The sequence below is a fragment of the Benincasa hispida genome, chromosome 1 (genome assembly GCF_027475165.1).
Source record: "Benincasa hispida cultivar pf3 chromosome 1, pf3_genome.v1.1, whole genome shotgun sequence".
Classification (NCBI taxonomy): domain Eukaryota; kingdom Viridiplantae; phylum Streptophyta; class Magnoliopsida; order Cucurbitales; family Cucurbitaceae; genus Benincasa; species Benincasa hispida.
In genome coordinates, this window is record NC_143478.1 from 20,747,897 (window position 1) to 20,765,097 (window position 17,201).

Consider the following 17,201-nt stretch of genomic DNA (forward strand, 5'->3'; position numbering starts at 1 on the left):
ATCTTGACCTAGCTGTAATTACCAACGACCTATGAAGGATCGACTTACTTATTATGGTTATATCAAGTGGACATAATATATCTACAGTGAGGGGAGTTCAACTATGGGCTACGCTATAGTGGAGTGACCCATTAGTTAACAAATGGGGATTAATTCCGTATAATGAGTTTAGCCAATTAATCTCGAATCGTTAGAGCCTATGATCTGTAGATTCACGAAGTCTCCCTACTAGCTCGTAAATGGATAAGCTTTAGAGTAGCATGATAAGTTAATTTGAAACATTCAAATTAGAATTAAACGGAAGAGGAGAATTTATACTTAAATATGATTTAAATATATGAAGATGAATTTGTGTAAAAATTAATTTAATATTTGATATTAAATTAATTAGAATTATTTAAATAATTATTTATTAATTTTATCAGAAAATTAATTTATGAAATTAAGTTTATAAAATTAATAATATTTTCAGTTTTAAAATCAAATAGATTGATTGAAATCATTTGTTTTTTTTGGAAAAATTATAAAAATATGCACAAAATGGAAAAATAGTTTTTTCTATTACCATCTTCAACTAGCTCACTCAAAAACCATTCACTTTCTCTTCAATTACTCCAAGCATGAGTTGCACCTCATGTAGCCATCTTCTTTGCATGTTCAATACAATAAATAAAGAAGATTGGAGTGGAATTGTGGCATGCATTCAAAATATTTTTATTGAAAAATCGGCAGAAGAATTGTTCTTCAAATGGTTTTGTAGCAGTGAGCTTTACACCTAATTTCTATTTGTTCAAGTTGTTCTTGAGTCCCACAACTCATTCTAAAGCTTCAAGAGGATAGTGGAGAAGATCTTAAGGTGGTTCATGACAAGTTTTGGAGAAGACATCTGTTGAGGATCAAGATCTTGAAAAGTTCTACAAAGGTATGACTTTAAACCCTCTTATATTAGATGGGCATGCTTCAGTTTTTGCAAAAATTAATGAATTAGAACGCTTATTGATCCTTGTTACTTCCATTGCATGCTAATTTACTCTTACACAGGGGAGGCTAATCATATTTATGCTTTCGCTCAGGAAACTAATTGTTGGAGGCAGCTTGTAAAAGGCGAGATAACCTTCAAAGTTGGAACAAAAGAAGTTGTCTAAGCTAAAACAGTGGAAGACTTGAAGTTGTTTTTTAGAGATAGATTCATTTGACTTGAAAATATATTGCATGTTCCTATTATGAGAAGGAATTTAATATATATATCTTGTTTGTTAGAACAATTGTACAAAGTATCTTTTGAAATAAATGAAGTGTTCATTAGTTCAAGAGGTATTTAAATATATTATACAAAACTAGAAAACAACTTATATGTGTTAAAACCAACCGAGGCTAAAGCTATTTTGAATACTGAGATGTTTAAAATAGTTGAGACTCAAAATAGAAGACAAAAAGTTTCTCCTAGCACCTATCTTTGGCACTTAAGACTTTGACACATTAATCTCAATAGGATTGGGAGATTGGTCAAGAGTGGATTCCTAAGTCAGTTAGTGGACAACTCTTTACCTCCTATCTTAAGGGTAAACTAACCAAAAGATCTTTTACAAGAAAAGGACTTAGAGCCAAAAAAACCCTTAGAACTTTTACATTCAGACCTCTATGGTCCGATGAATGTCAAAGCATGAGGAGGGTATGCATATTCCATAAGTTTTATTGATGATTATTTAAGGTATGACTATGTTTATCTAATACATCATAAGTCTGAAACCCTTAAAATTTTTAATGAATATAAAGCTGAGGTTAAGAACCTGTTAGGTAAAACAATTAAAACACTTTGATCAGATCGAGGTGGAGAGTATATGGACTTGAGATTCCAAAACTATTTGATAAAACATGGAATCCAGTCTCAACCCACTGCACCTGGTACACCTCTACAGAATGGTGTACCAGAGAAGAGAAATAGAACCTTGTTAGACATGGTTTGTTCAATTATGAGCTATGCTCAGTTGCCTAATTCGTTTTGAGGATATGCAGTACATATTGCGAAATACATTTTGAACATGATTCCTTCAAAAAATGTTTTTGAAACACTGTATGAGTTATGGAGAGGGCGTAAAGGTAGTTTTCATCACTTCAGAATTTGGGGATGCTCGACACATATGTTAGTGCAAAACCAAAGAATTTGAAACATCGTTCAAAACAGTGCTCATTCGTAGGAAACCACAAAGAAACGAAAGGTGGTCTATTTTATGATCCTGAAGGTGACAAAGTGTTTGTAACGACAAACACTACATTCTTAGAGGAAAACCACACGAAAGATCATCAACCTCCCAATAAACTAGTATTGGATGAAATTTCTAAAGAAGCTACTGATAAACCAACAAAAGTTGTTGATCAAGTTGGTCCTTCAACAAGAGTTGCTGATGGAATAGGTACTTCTGGTCAGTTACATCCTTCATAAGAGTTGAGAGTGCCTCGACTAGTGGAAGGATTGTTCAACAGCCTGGTCGTTACAGGAGTTTAATAGAAACTTAGGTTATCATACCTGATGATGGTATTGAGGATCTATTGACCTATAAATAGGCAATGAATGATGTAGATCGAGACTGTGGATTAAAGCTGGATAGGGGTAAGACCTATTGGTAAGACCAGCCGGATATGTACTTCAATTCGGTCTGGAAACTTGTAGATCAGTCGGATAGGATAAGACCTATTGGTTGTAAATGGATCTACAAGAGGAAATGAGACCAAGCGGGTAAGGTACAAACCTGTAAGGCTCGACTGGTGGCAAAGGGTTATACCCAAAGAGAGAAGATGGACTATGAAGAAACCTTATCTCCTGTTGCCATGCTAAAGTCGATTAGAATACTTTTATCCATAGCCGCTTTTTATGATTATGAGATTTGGCAAATGGATGTCAAGACAACTTTTTTAAATGTCGATCTTGAAGAGAGTATCTATATAGTTAAACCATAAAGGTTTATTGAACAGAGTTTAGAATGCTACAGTTTTGTTGACAACACATTTAGAGCCTCGACCTCAACATGTTTAACATTTTGAACAATTTTATCAACATTAAATTCAATACCCAATGCAGTTAGACTGCTTTAAGTCAAATTATCTTTTGAAGAATTTGTAACATTAGAAACCCTACACCCTTTTACTCTACTTTCATCATTTTGAGTTTGATCATCATTCATAACATGCATGAAAACCCCAGGCAATGTAAAGTTTTCATTTCCAAAGTCAACAAGGGGAGGATCGATAGTTGGAGAATTCTGAGAATCATATGAAAGTTGAGAGGGATCAATTTTTACACCAGGACTCACAAGGTCCTCCATGGTCAGTCTAAGAGAGATCTCCCCCTTCTTTTTCTTTTTTCTTTCACTCGTTGTCATGTGACACAATTTTTTTCACTTTTCACCAGAAGAGGAAACAACATTACTTTGACGCGATGTCTCAACATCAGGATTTGAAATGTGATCAGCTTCAATAACATTAATTGGAGCATTTCGATCAGAAGATTCGCCAATATTTTTCCTGTTGGCCTTTTCTTTATAGCGCACAATTTTTTATTTAGAAGTGTGAGTTCCTCTTCGGGTACTCACCATTTTGTTTGGAACCACTAGAGAGAAATCACTGTTCAAAGGGGAAGTTCAAGAGAATGTGACATGCAAAAATTCAAAATCTTCTTTCCTACCAAAAGACAACTGACGAGAGTTATGATAGAAACACAAGCAGTACATGTTTCTCTACTTACAATGATCTGCCACACGACATGAACTACTAGAATGCCACAAGTCCTACGTCAGAGAAATGAAATGATGCCTGATGTCAATATGTTTTGTTCTACTCTGTTGAACTGGGTTCTTAGAAATAAATATTTATGGCACTCAAGTTTTCATAGTACAATGTCATAGTATTTTGCGAGACATCATATTCTTTAAGCATCTGTTTCATCTAGAAGCTGAGTGCAACTGCTTCAAGCAGCAACATATTCGGCTTCAGTAGTGGAGAAAGGCACACAATTCTGTTTCTTGCTGAACTAGGACACCAAATCATTTTCTAAAAGAAACATCCACCAGAAATACTTTTCTATCTTATGAGCTTCCAGCTCAATCCAACAAATGACTAGCTCTCGGTTTAACTTGATATCTGGCACAGACCCCTACAGCAAAAGCAATGCCAGGCCTACTAACAGTGAGATAAAGTGAACTGAGAATAATGCTTCAATACAGGCTCTAATCAACACAAGACCCATCAGAGTCATTATACATTTTAGCGTGAGTAGGAGCAGGGGTTCTCTTTGTACAAGAGGAACAAGGGTTCTCTTCATACAAGCCTTTTAAAGCCCAAGCTTTTTTACTAGGTCTTTTGCATGTTTTCTCTGAGAGATGAAAATTCCATGTTTAAGCTGCTTGATTTGGAGTCCCAAGAAAAATGTCAGTTCGCCCACCAAAGTCATTTCATATTTAGTCTGCATTTGATTTACAAATTGATCTACGAGAAGCTGAGACATTCCTCTGAACATAATAACATTCATATAAACTTTGGATATCACAAGATTCCTTTTTCTTCCTTCATAAACAACATTTTTTTTGTCAACTTCTCCTCTCACATATCCCTACTTAAGAGGAAATTCATATAAGTGAATGTACCAAGCACTAGGGGCTTACTACAGACCATACAAAGCTTTTTGAAGCTTATACACATGACCAATGTGAATAGGATCAACAAAGCCTTTAAGTTGTTCGGCGTAAACTTCTTCATTCAAGTACCCATTGAGAAAGGCACTTTAAACATCCATCTGATCAAAATTGAACTTTAGTAAATAAGCAATACTAAGCAAAACTATGATGGCTTCCAGACAAGCTACAGGGGCAAACATCTCATCAAAGTCTACACTCTTTATTTGAGAGTATCCTCGAGCAACAAAGCAAACTTTATTTCCTGGTGTCATAATATTTGCTGAAACGGGATGTGGAGCCAATGACCAGACCTGAAGTTTTTCAAACTGCACCAATTCTTCTTGCAGATGATTAGCCCAACACTAATCTTTTAAAGCTTTAGATGCTTGGGTTCCATAGGCAATGTGAAACAAATGTTGTCAATCATTTGGAGATAATACACCTTTTCTTTCTTCCTAGTGGAAATTCCAAACTCAACATCTCCTACTAGAAGGATGATTCTGTAAGGTTCTACTGAAAGGCCGTTTTGAATGTTTTATTATCATCTTCATTGCCTCAGACAGTACCATATTGATAAATTTTAGTCTTGAATTGTTATCAATATTTGGTGGAATCGTCGGCTTTGGTTTATGCACATCTGTCACAACAGACACAACATCATCTTCATTTGCCTCAGCATTAAATTTTTCTCCATCTGTATCATCTATAACAACATTGATAGATTTTATAACACACTTTGTATGCTTGTTAAAGACCTTATAAGCTTTGTTGTTTCTGAATAATCCAAGAATATTTCTTCATCACTTTTGAAATCCCCTTTTTTTTTATCTCAGTTAACTAATATAATAGGGACTGCCAAAAATATAAAAATATTTGATATTGGGTTTCCTCCACTTCTAAATTTTACAATGTCTAGCCAGTGCTAGGACGAATAGTAATTCGATTATTTATGTGGGAAGCAATACTCAGAGCCTCGGTCCAAAAATGATAAAAAAAAAAAAAAAAGGTCATAAGCATAAAGCATGACCATAACCATCTATTGTAGAGTGCGGTTTTCTATTCGAAAACTCCATTCTACTGAGGTGTGATGGGAGCAAAGAATTCTTGGTGTATTCCTTCATAATGACAACATTTAGCAAATTGACTGTTTTCAAACCCCTTTTCTCTCTTTGCAATTGAACACACGGTGTCTTGAGCACCTGAAACGACTCAAACTTTTCTCTTATGAATTTAACCCACATGTATCTAGAAAAAGCATCAACATAGACCATGACATATCTTTTTCCACTAAGGCTTTCAACCTGTATGGATCTCATGGGATCAACATGAGTCAGCTCAAGAATCCGATTTATATCAGTTACTTGTATCTGTTTATGAGACACTCTCGTTTGCTTCCCAACTTGGCATTCCTCACATATAACTCCTTCGTAGCTATTGACATTTTGAAGGTCAATCACAACATTTCTCATCACAACCATCTTTCAATTTAATGTCGATATGTCCAGGATGTTTGTGCAACAAGGCAGATTCACCTTGCTTAGAGACAAGACTCCTTTGTTTCGAGTCAGTAGGAGTTCACAGATTGTCTAATGAGTGCTTTCTTGTCATGACAAGAGATGTGACATTATTTGCAACAATACAACCATCTTTGGTAAAGTTCACTTTCAGCCCATGATAACAAAGTTGGCTTATGCTGATCAGGTTTGTCATCAAGCCCTCTACCAGCATCACATCATGAAGAATAGGTAATCCATAATATTTAAATTTTCCTTACCAACAATCTTCCCTGTGGCTCCATCACCAAATGTGACCTATTCTGATCCAATAGCCTTTATATCAAATACATAGCTCTTCTCACCAGTCATATGCCTTGAATACCCACTATATATAAAAAAAAAAAAAAAAAACAATCACCTTTGGTGGAGGATCGAAGAGATGTAAGAACCGCAATACAACGATTTGGGTTGGTTTTAATTTTCCACACCTTCTTCACAAGGGAAGAGATTGAGTTTTGATTGTAGACGCCCTTAGGAAATCTTGAGTGATTCTCACGTTTATGATACTCGTGTACCTTCTAGCAATAGGGTCTTTTATGGCCTCGTTTTCCACAAAAATGAAAGATCCAATGTACTTTATTTACATAATTCTTGTTTCGAGATTCACTTGTGGTAGAACATTCAAGCTATGAATTTCTCCAAGGCTCTTGCTTGTTGACAAAAATAATCTTATGTTTCCCTTTGTTTGAATATTGTCTCCCTTTTGAAGTATTGGAACCAGTAAACCCAATGCCACAAACATCCCTAGATATCTTACTTTCGTAGAGAATCTGTTCAAAGTGATCGATTCTGGAATTTAACACCCCTACAAATTTACACTTCCACCCTTTCTTAGCTTTAACTTAATTGAGTTCACATTTTAAGCTAGAGATAACAGATATGAGGCGAGTGTTATAAGCACTAAGAGATTATAATCTTTCCTTCTGAACATCAAGAGTCTTAGCATCCTTACATTCCTACTTGTAAAGATCACGATAGCCAGCTGCAATAGATGGGACATGAGTTTCTTCATCACCAATAGTTGTAGTGAAGTCATCTATGGAATGTTTATCTTATGAGCTATCAGATGAGATGCAACGGAAAAATCCTTCACATCTTCTTCTGGATCACTACTGTCATCAAACTCTTCATATGACAAGGTCAAATATAAATATTGTTGTCGTTTAAAAAATGTAGAGCATTCTACCTGATAATGACCAAATCCTTTGCATTCTCTACATCAAAACAGCTTATCTTTGTTTGTATCGTTCCATTCTAGTTTTTCAGAGTCCTTCTTGTACGAATGGAAGCCCTACTGCAGCGAAAGAAAAACACAAGATCATTGCTCGTTATTAATTTAGGTATTTTGAATTATCAGTACTCTAGAAATTCTAGAAATAATTATAGAGGCCAAAAATAAAAATAGCCTACCGTAAAATTAATCTAGGTTAAGCATGCAGTTGAATAATTCTACAAAAAAAAAAAAATAATAAATAAATCTTACTATCGTTGGACGACTCATACGAAGTGGCAAATTCTCTCTTCTGATTGAAATCAACACCACCACAAGTGTAGTCTTCCTATCCTCTGAAAAACCTTAAGGATTGATTTGTGGGAACCAAATATCAAAATTAGGGAAAGGATGGAAGAGGTTTTTTTAGAGATAATTGAGATAGAACCATTCTGTATCATCAGATCTATCACACAATACCTGTAAAAAATATGTTTTGTAGGTTTTGATCAAAGGAGAGAGAGAGAAACGTGGGAATCATCCCACGTTTTTGTTAACTCCCTGCATAAGAGTTAATTTTTTAATTTAATAATTAATTAAATCTTATTTAATTAATGATTTCATTTAAATCAAACATCTCTCACATAACCTTTGGTTTTAATTCAATTAATTTAATCAAATCAAATCAAATTAAGTTAAATAATTATTTAATTCTCCAATTAAATAATTACCAAATTAAATATCAAATATTTGACTTAACCTACAAATGAATCATATTCAGTTATATTTCTCTCATAACCTATGGTTGTAATATGCTTCAAATACACATTAATTATAATCTATAGTTTCAAGATGAACTCAATTCATATTAAATTAATATTTGAACTCTTTCAAATATTTAATTCTCCATAAATTATTTTTTAGTCATATTCAAAATTAAACTTATATTATAAAATTTAATTAAAATATAAACTTTATATTATAATGTATCATTATACATTGTATTATTTTCCCTAAGGGAATTTGGACATTTCAAACTTAATTCAAGACATAGTTACCTCAATTCCTTTTACGACTAGGAAGAGGACCTCCTGAACCTACAAATCAGAAGCTCCAACGATATAAGATTAATTGGCTAAACTCATTAATCATTAATCAATATTCATTAACAATGGGTAAACTTAACTAAAGAGCCACAATTGCACTATTCTCACTGTAGATATATTTATGTGTCCATGAATATAAACCAATAACAACAAGTTAGTCCTTCACAAGTGTTTGTAACACCAGCTAGGTCAAATTATCGTTTTACCCATAGGTTACCTCTATATTCTTAAGTACCAGTGCTCCTCTGGGTAGGGTCTTTTGTTCAGGTCCCAGAGACACCACTTAAGGGAACAATCATCTACTTACCTTAAAGGTGGGAATGAGTGAATTCCATTTTGTATTATTATGTTCCTAGCACCCCACTCGGTCTTGTCCCTAAAATGGTAAGCTTATTTAGTCAGCGAATTGGCCACTCTCATCCATACTAATCAAAGGATAGTCCCTCGTGAACAGGAGTTCATAATATACTCAGGATTAAGACTAAGTTGCATAGGTCATCCTATTGAAATAGGAACCTAACTAGTTAACGGTGCTAGATCTAGTGGTTACTATTTTGCAATCTAGTCTTATGCAAACTCATTGTATAGGATACCTCAACTTGCACGTCAACTACAAAAACGCATTGGATCATTGTGTTTGTATCAAATATAAAGTGGATCGTATCTATAGTGTTACCAGGATAAGGTACTCAACCTTATTCCTATACTATAGACACTTCAGGTTGTATCGTGAACATTAATCCTTGTATGTCTTTCCACATAGTTCAAGACTCATAAAGTAGCCTTGGATGTTAGTTTATTGGATTTAGGGTTATTAAGACAAAATAGACAAACAACACAAACAATAACATTTATTGAATTAATATCTTTCTCTTTATTGGTGACGATCAATTAATAACATTTACTATCTATGAGTTTTAGGGCATAAAACCCAAAAAAACTCCCACTTGAACTAAAACTCTAGTCAGTGGGTTGTACATGATATCAGGTTCTAAAAGGCAGAATTATTGTAAATAAATACAATAAACTAGGGCATCCATATACCCATTACACATCTTCCACTTGCCCTAGATTATACAATGTACACTTCTCATATACCTAGATTCTCTAGATGACCGTCAAACACTTTAGCCAAGAGAGAGCATTCATAAATAGATCAGCAACGACTACTTCCCCATTGTTGGCACAATTTAAGTTGTTGGGCAAGTTCATATTTGGAACCACTTCCAAATCACTTAGGAACTTCTTTAGCCAAACTGCTTCCTTTTCTGCTTCACAAGCAACTACATACTCAGCCTCCATAGTGGAATCTGCAATACATCCTTACTTGGAGCTATGCAACACTATAGTTCCCCTATTCAGGGAAAACACTGATTCTCACGTAGATTTTCTAGAATCCTTGTTAATTTGAAATCAGAGTCGGTTATTCTATAAGGATTAAATCCTTAACTCCATACACCAACTTATAGTCCCTTATTCTCCTAAGATACTTGAAGATGTTCTTAACCACAGTCCAATGGTCTAACCTCGGATTGGATTGGTACCTACTGACTATTCCCACTTCATAACAAATGTCTGGCCTAGTGTAGAGCATAACATACAATAAGCTGCCCACAATGTCTTAGGACACTGTTTCATAATGTCAATAAGGTACCCTACATCATTTCCAATGAGTAGGATATCGTCCACGTAAAGTACTAGAAAAGCTATTTTATCGTTGATGATTTTCTTATAGATACAAAGCTCATCAACGTTTTGATCAAAATCAAAAGATGTGATCATTGTATGAAATCTAATGTTCCAAGATTTGGATGCTTATTTCAACCCATAAATAGATCAATTCAGCTTGCAAACTTTTTTGCTTCTGACCTTGGGCTATGAACCCCTCAGGCTTAGACATAAAGATATTCTCTTCAAGATTTTCATTCAGAAAGGAAGTCTTGACATCCATTTTCCATATTTATAGTCATAATATGTGGCTATGGACAAGAGAATTCTTATATACTTAAGCATAGCAACATGGGAAAAAAAGTTTCCTCATAGTCAACCTCTTATCTCTAGAAGATAAAGTATGCCTATTTGTAGGCTACCCTAAGGAGACAAAAGGTGGTCCATTCTATGATCTTCGGGAAGATAAAGTATTTATATCAACAAATGCAACCTTCTTAGAGAAAGATCACATAAAGAATCATAAACCTCACAGTAAGCTAGTATTAAATGAAATGTCCACAGAAGCTATAGACAAATCAACAAGGTGTTGGGTTTTATATCCTAAAACTCGTAGTTTGTAAAGTTAAACATATTCTATTATCAATAAAGTTGTTATTGAATCTATAAATTACATACATAAAGTCCAAATCCAATAAACTAAGATACATGGCTATTACATGAATACTTGAATTTTATGTAGAGACATAAAGATGGATCAAGTTTGAGTAAATAGCCAAAACGGTCTATAATATATGAATTAGGTTGGGGGACCTTAGTCTAGTAACACTATCGAATGCGACCTACTCTGTAGAGATTACAAGTTGTTGTAAAGGTGCTACAAACAAAGTGATCCTGATTTGTTCATGTATTGACATGAGGAGTGGGGGCGTCCAATGTAATGAGTTTGCATAAGATTGGACCAAGAAATAAGTCACTCTTACTTTATAATGATGTTTACTATTTAAGACTGACTATTTCACTTAGATGACCTAGGTAACTCGATCTTAATCCTGGGCTAACTATAAACTCTTTTTTATACGGGATTATCTTTAGATTTGCATAGGTGAGGGTTGGTTCAACATTGCCGGCTCAATAAGCTTTCCATTTTAGGGAACATAGGGTGCAAGACGGAATTCATGCCTACCCGATTTGGGGTAAAACAGCACATTGACCCAATCGGTATTACAAACAACCTGTGATTGATCGACTTACAGGTTATGGTTAAATCATGTGGACACAAATATATCTACAGTGAGAAGAGTGTAACTACCAAGCTATAGTGGTATGACTAGATAGTTAACGAATACTGATTAATTCGATCTAAAGAGTTTAGCTAATTAATCTTAATCGTTGGAGCGTATGATCTGTAGGTCCATAATGAACACCTTGAATTATTAAATTGAGTGAATTTGGGATGATATCAATTTGAGTTGTTCAAATTGAAATTAGGGTTTTGAGTTTGAATTAATTCAAATTCAAATTAGGGTTTGCATAATTATATTTGATATAATTAAAGTTTAATTTATTGAAATTAAATGAAATTGGAGAGTTTATAATGCTTAAATATTGTTTTAAATATCAATTACATGAATTAAATTCATGTTTTAAATTTAGTATATGATTGATTTGATATTTGATATTAAATTGATTAATTAATTAAATATGTTTAATTAATTTCCATTTTTAAATTTCAATTTGAGAAATCGAAAATTGAAATATAACATTTGGTTAATTGAGAATTAATCAAATTAAATTTAATTATGGAAATTAATTTTTGAAAAATGAAAAGTAGGAGAAACTGGGTTTATCCCACTTTTCTCTAGCATGAGGTGTAATCCTCATGTTTGATCACAATTCCACTAAATTAGAAGAAGCAGCTACTGGCCATTAGTTTTTTGTTGATGCTTGCATGTTGTTGAAGTACAAAATACCTCCAATTTGTTGAGTAAGAGGGGATTGACTTAGAATTGAATACAAAAAAAATAGTTTTTTGCACTTCATCTTCTTCTCTCTTCAAACCTACAAAACACTTACGAAATTCATTCAAATCTGAGTTCCACCACTCAAATTTAAGGTTGATATTAGTAGAGAAGACCTTTTGGTGGTTCACAGACTTATTTAGAACTGAATTGGAGTAAAGAGCAGCTTGGATTTGAAGATTTCATTAAGAAAGGTATGTAACTTGAAACCCACTTAAATATGCATGTTTTAGAACTCAAATTAAAAGTAATTAGAGTGCTTATTGATTTTGTTTGCTTTCATTACTTGCTTGTGTATTCTATCAAATGGTATCAGAGTGTGATTTAAGTATTCAATTAACGTTAACTTGAGTTTTGGTTGGTGAATTTCTGAAGTTGCATGTTTGGACTAATATGACTGGTTTTTATCAAATTTGACATCAGATTCCTCTTTGATTTCCAAGTTAAGTTTGTAATTGTCTATTGATTAATGAGCTTATATGTGTGCTCTAAAGTCTGTAGTTTATTTGAAGTCATTGGAGTCTGAATTAAGCTGTAATTTAAAGATTGAAGTAAGCAAGGTCGAAGAGAAAATTTCTGGAGAATGGATTCTGCCAGGCAGTGTTGCAACGCTGCCCTTGAGCGTTGCAATGTTGTTCTTCGTGGCTGCCCAGATTGTGATGTTCTTCCCGTAGCATCGCAACGTTGGGATGTAGCGTCACAACGCTATTCATCCTAGCTAAGATCCAAGGCGCACACTCGAGCCGGTTCATGCAGGAGAGGCCTAGTTCGACTAGTTCAACCCGTTTTTTATACATTGGAGGTCTGGTTCGGGTCGAGTCGGACAATTCTACACCAAATTGAAGCTGTTTCTTAGCCTGTTTTTGTAATAATTTAATTATTATGCTTGCTTAAGATGCCAAAGTTGAACCATATCAGTATAATTTAAATAATTATGCATGTGATGTATGTTATATTTAAATTTAAACATGTTTGTGCATATCGTATGCTATTTAGATTTTAAATCTCACCATAGGAAGCATGTTACATGCATTATTTATATGTTATAAATTGTTATAATGCATGTTGTGGATGTATAAGCATGTCTAAGTTTTCTAAGTTGTTATAAAATTGAATTAAAAATTAAAATCCATAACAAAGATAAATTGCATACTCATGTAGGTTAAACACTTGTTTTAATAGTTAAAATATGTCGTTATCTTATAAATCACGGTTACAAACTCAACCAGTATAAGGCTGGAGGTTCTTAAGTTGACGATTTACGTAACACCTCCTACCTAGGGACTATGGTCGAATAATTGAGCATTGTTAACTGGGTCTATAAGTGTACGTGAGCGATGTGAGATAATAAAATGGTTTATCACCTAGACATTGTAGGTTAAAATCCAATCGTTATACTTGGATAAACCACATAGACTTGGGGTTGTTTTAATTAACCAAAAAGAACCTAAGTATAATTTCACCCAAATTAATAGAACACTTCAGTGGGAGTTTAATAACTTATATATGATAAAGTTATTAGAACACTTTAGTGGAGATTAATAACGTATATGGTATGTTATTTTTAGCTCTCACATCCCTAAGAGTTCACAATCGAGATTTAAACGGTACTTCGTGTCACCCTGGTAGTGACCTCCATTCGAAAAGTATTTGTATGAATCTAGATTCTGGCGAATAAGGAGAAGTCGTTCAAACATCAATAAAATATATGATAAATAGATTTCAACTTCCACATCTCCATATAGTTCACATTGTGAGATTCATATGAGGCTTCGTGTCACCCTACGAGTGATCTCCATTCGAAAAGTGTTTATATGAGTCAATAACAAGGTGAACGAGGGAAGTAGTTCATAGTAAGTTGGTGAAAGATATGTGTAAATGTGTCCTGCGGTCTCTTCCGCTAGTTTGGACCGTGAGATTTCTATGTTGCGCCTGCTGGTTTGCTTTAGACGACCCTTGCTAGTTATTTAACGACGACTATCCCCTTTGAGGGTTGTAACATAGGATTCAGAACAACTCTAGAAATGGATAGGAATTTCTTAGGTCCATTCTCAACCTTGACTCTCCATTTCGGTAGCATAGTTGAGACCAATCTCTGACGTCTTAAAACGAAAGGTTACACTTATAGAATTACTAAAGTATTAGTAATTTCTGATAAAAAAAAAAAAAAGGTAACTAAACTGTTATAGAAATAAGACTTATTCTGGAGATAGGGTTTGGTCAAATTTTTTTTGCTTAGTGAATGAGTATCTGACTGCCCCTCAGTAGATAGTATTCTAACTCACTAAAGTATCGTTGCAAATAAATAATAGTTATAGGTACATTATTACTTGTTTTGCTAAAAAATGGATTTATTTGCAATTTGCTAATTAGAATTTGTTTAAATTTTTCAGCATGTCGAAATCTTCTAGAATACTTGCTTCTAAATTAGTTAACGGTAAATTCAAATCGACATACAAATTACTAGCGGTTAATAGTTCTAAAAGGGCTTTAACAGAGGATTGTCCTCGATCTCCCAATTCATATAAAGTTTTGAACTATATAGGTGAGAATACAATATTCGAAAAATAAGATGAATATGATTTACTTGTTATCGAAGCATGTTTAGTGGAAAACCATAAGACCTGGATAATTGATTCAGGATCGCTGATCATGTCTGTACTTTCTCTCAGGAAACAAGTTCCTGGAGACAGCTGACAAAAGGCAAAACAATCTTTAAGGTAGGGATCAGTGAGGTTGTTTCAGCTAAAGCAGTGGGAGATATGAAGTTATTTGTAGGAGATAGATACATTTATCTTAAAAATATTTATTATATTTCTTCTATGGAAAGGAATATAATATCTATCTCTTATTTGCTAGAACAAAATTATAGAGCTTCTTTCGAAAATGTTGAAGTGTTCATCAATTCAAGAAATAACAAAAAAAATTTATGCAAAATTAGAAAATAACTCATATATGTTAAAAGACGTAAAGGTTGTTTTGAACATAGAGACCTTTAAAACTAATGAGACTCATAAGAAAAGGAAAATTTCTCCAAATGCCTTTCTTTGGCACTTGAGACTGGGTCATATAAATCTCCACTAAATGAGTTAGAAGATAATTTATTACCGCCATGTGAATCTTGTCTTGAGAGTAAAATGACTAAAATAAATTTTTCTGGAAAATGTCTTAGAGCTAAAGAATCCTTAGAGCTCGTATATTCTGACCTTTATGGTCCGATGAATATTAGAGCTAAAAGAGGGTATGAATATTTCATCACCTTTGTTGATGACTATTCAAGGTATGTGCATATTTACCTAATGCACCAAAAGTCTGAAACATTTGAAAAGTTCAAAGAATATAAAACTGAGGTTAAAAATCATTAGGTAAAAAGATTAAAACACTTCGATCAGATCGAGGTGGTGAGTATATAGACATGGAATTCCAGAACTATTTGATAGAACATGGAATCCAGTCTCAACTCACAGTACCTAGCACACCTCAGCAAAATGGTGTGGCGGAAAGGAGAAATAAAACTTTGTTAGATATAGTTTATCCATTATGAGTTATGCTCAGTTACCAAATTTTTTTTTGGGACACGCAGTTAAAAGTGCAGTGTATATTTTGTTCCTTTGAAAAGTGTTTCTAAAACACTTTACGAGCTCTGGAGAGGACGTAAAGGAAGTTTACATCACTTCAGGACTTGGGGTTGCCCGGCACACGTGTTGGTGCAAAATCCTAAAAATTTAGAACGTCGTTCAAAAGCTTGCCTATTTATAGGTTACCTAAAAGAAACAAAAGGTGGTTTCTTTTACAATCCTCAGAAAGACAAAATATTTGTATCGACAAATGTAACTTTCCTAGAGGAATACCACATAAAGAATCATCAACCTCGCAGTAAACTAGTAATAGATGAAATATCCAGAGACACGGCAAACACATCAACAAGAGTTGTTGACAGGAAGGGTCCATCAACAAGAGTTGTTGATGATATTAATACTTCACATTCTTCTCAAGAGTTTAGAATGTCTCGTCGTAGTGGAAAGGTTATGCAACAGCCTGATCGATACATGGGTTTACCTGAAACTCAAGTCATCATACCAGATGATGGCTTAGAAGATCCATTGACTTTCAAACAAGTGATGAATGATGTGGACAAAGACCAATGGATTAAAGCCAGGGACCTTGAAATGAAATCTATGTATTTAAATTCAGTTTGGGATCTTGTAGATCAACCTAAAGGGGTAAAACCCATCGGTTGCAAATGAATCTACAAGAAAAAATGAGATAAAGCTGGTAAGGTACATACCTACAAAGCTAGACTTGTGGCAAAAGGGTTTACCCAAAGAGAGGGAGTAGGCTATGAAGAAACCTTATCTCTGGTTTCCATGATCAAGTCAATAAGAATACTTTTGTCTATTTCCGCATTTTATGATTATGAAATATGCAAATGGATGTCAAGACAGCCTTTTCTAAATTGTTGTCTTGAAAAGAGTATCTACATGTCTCAACCATAAAGGTTTATTGAATAGGGTCAAGAGTATAAAGTTTACAAGTTTAATCGATCCATTTATGGGTAGAAACAAGCATCTAGATCCTGGAATATAAGATTTGATAATACAATCAAATTTTGTGGCTTTGAAGGATGTGACCTTCCCATTTTCAGATCCCAGAGTCAACAAGCTACCAAAAGGAAAGACAACTGTTGAAGTTTGCATTGTTCCGATCCCCATGATCAGACCATTCGAAGGGATGGTCGCTCTAGGATGACACGCAGGCGAACCATAGGAATCTCACAATGCAACATAATGGAAGAGACCGTAGGATACATTAACATGCATCCCTTTCCCACTTCCTATGAACACTTCCCCATTTACCTTGTTATTGACCCATGCAAATACTTTCCAAAGGGAGGTCGCACCCAAGGCAACGCGAAGCAGAACATGAATCTCATCGTGTGAACTCTTGGGGACGTGAGAGCTGAAATTTTG